Genomic DNA, 2,914 nt, shown 5'->3' with positions numbered 1-2,914 from the left:
GGATAAATTTTAGTTTTAGTTACTACTTTAAGATGTACTAATTTGTTGATTTCTACTTTTATTTTTGTTTATTTTTTTAAGGAATGTTCTTCAATGATCTTTTTCTAAGTCATTGAATTGAATGTTCTTAGTTCATTTATTTTCATTCTTAATCTTCTAATCATAAAGGTATTTAAGGAAACAAATTTAACAGTTGTGAGAACTTCAGCTGCCTCTCATGTAGTTTATATGCTGGATATTCATTTTACTCATATGAAGAATAGCTTCTAATTGCATTTCATCAGAAAATAGTATGTGTAAATGAATAAACATTGTACAAATAAAAAATTACTAAAATTCAGTTTCTAAAACCTTGACATATATTGTTCCTGATCTACCATTGTTCATATTTTTGAGTGATCAGTCATTCACTCATTTCAATTTTCAATTACTTTTTCACTTCCCAGCATTTCACTAACATTTTGTGCCAAAAATTACATGTGTGCTTTGAATATTTTCTTTTAAAAGAGGACAACATTTAGGATCCTAGGGTATTCAGGTCAATTACATTTTTTTTCACTAACAAACAACAGGCTTGAATATGTACATTCATATTTTTATGTGACCTATTAATCAAATTATTTATATAATATATTCTTATATCTAGATATTTGGTATTAAATATTTAAACTTGAAGATTTGGGTATCAAATGACAATTTTATCTCTTATTGATTCTAACAATATATCTTCCACTAGCAAAGAATAACAGTGTCTCTTTTCCTACCCCCCCATGTCAAATTATTATTATTTTTAGTTCTTACCAATCTAATAAGTAAGAAAGTATACTAATATTAATTTAATATGCAATTAGTTTATTAATGATACTGTTTTACTCTATTTAATTCATTTGGTTATTTATTATGTATTTTATTACCTTATATTAAAAGTAATATGCAATGTATATTGTGCTATTTATTCCCAATTTTCTATTTGTCTTTAAATTTTCCCTATGTTTTGTGTTCTACCAAAATTTTTTTAATTCAACCTATTAATCTTTCTCTTTAAGGCTTTTTCTCTCATATGTAAAAAAAATCTTAATTTATGTAAATATAGTCTTCCATATTTTTCATAGGAATAGTTTTATATTAAAATATTTTTCTTCAAACAATTAAAACATGATATAGGTGTGAAAAAGCTTAACTTTGTTTTATCAAAACTTAATTATTCAAATGTCATTTACTGACTAATTTATTTTTTCCCACCTTTTCATATATAAAAATTTCAGTATTGTATTTGTGTTGTTTTGTTTTATTGATCTATTTTAACATGAATAATGTAAAGTTTTATTATAGAGGCTTAAAAATATATTGTGGTTATAGCAGTGTTAGAGTAAATCAAATATATTTTTCTATTTCAAAATAGTCTTCATTGTTATTCATCTTTATTTGAGAACAATTTTAGAATTTGTTTCAGTCAGGTTTTATGCTGCTGTGACCAAAAGATATGACAAGAACAATTTTAAGGAGGAAAGTTTATTTTGGGAAATCACAGGTTCAGAGGTCTCAGTCCATAGATGGCCAACTTTATTCCTTGGTGCCTCAGATAAGGCAGATTATCATGGCAGATGTGTGTGGTAGAGGAAAACAAAGAAGCTGGGGACATCACTAGGAAGGAAAGTGGGGGGAGGGAAAGAAATAGCTCCAATACCCCGAGGATACAACCCCAGGGACCACTCCATCCAGCAATATCCTACCTCTCTACACATACCACCCAGTTAATTCCTATGAGACATTAATGCACTGATTAAGTTATAGTTCTCATAAGCCAATCATTTTACCTCTACACTTTCTTGCATTGTCTCACACATTAGCTTTCCAGACCCTAATACCTTAACCATAACAGGATTATTTAATTATTTTAACAAAAATATTTTAAGTGTCTTTATTGGACTTACAACAAATTTTCAGATTGAATTTCGGGAAAAATGGCACTAACTTTCTGGATATTCCAGGTGGGCAGTTATATCCTCAATAAGAAATAATAACTAGCTCCTTTTAGAGATATCTTTTGTTATTTTGTTTTATTTTTTAAAATGAAACTTTATTGACTACTACAGGCAAAATATTAAATAATAGCAAAATTGATTTTAATGAGAATTGCTTCAGCATAATACTGATGGTTTACTTTAAATTGGTACATTTTAAGAAATTATATTTCAATTTTATATTGAAATTTTAAGACAAGATTGGATTATAGTTTGGAAAATTCTACTCTAGTGTCTACTCAGATAAATCTTTTCATTTGTTGTAATAATGAACCATCTTTGGAATTAATAAGATTTGTTACCACAGATTATTTTAAAAACTAATGTTAGATTCTATGTTACTAAAATAAATATGGTCATTTCATATAAGAAGAACAAAACATTTTTTTGTTTTGTGCCATTTTGTCAGTTTTGATGCCTGTTTTATATTGGCTATATTTAGTAATTGAGAAGAAAGTTAGTTATGTTTTAATAATGCTATGTAAGAGACCATCAATAAATCAGTAGTTTAAAAACAAACTTGTGTAATTTTCATGAAGTTTATGGTTGATGGTTGGTTCTGCTGATCTGAATCAGATTGAGCTCATCTCTAGGCTTATGGTCAGCCTACTTCTCCCGGGAGAGGAAGCTGAACTAGAATACCCTCATCACAGATAATTATCCCTCTTTCATGTGCCTCTCACATCTCTCCAGCAGTCTAATCCAGGCATGTTCTCATAGGGGTCTTAGGGTTCCGATAGAGTAGTGTTTGCATTAAGCAATTTCATTCATTAAGCAAATAACATAGTCAAAACCAGAGTCAGTGTGGAAAATCACTACAAAAGGATATAGATTCAGGGAGGTGTGAAAAATTGGACCCAATTATACAATCAAATCACCACTGAAAGTAT

The sequence above is a fragment of the Urocitellus parryii genome, chromosome 10 (genome assembly GCF_045843805.1).
Source record: "Urocitellus parryii isolate mUroPar1 chromosome 10, mUroPar1.hap1, whole genome shotgun sequence".
Classification (NCBI taxonomy): domain Eukaryota; kingdom Metazoa; phylum Chordata; class Mammalia; order Rodentia; family Sciuridae; genus Urocitellus; species Urocitellus parryii.
This window is presented reverse-complemented; position numbering follows the sequence as displayed.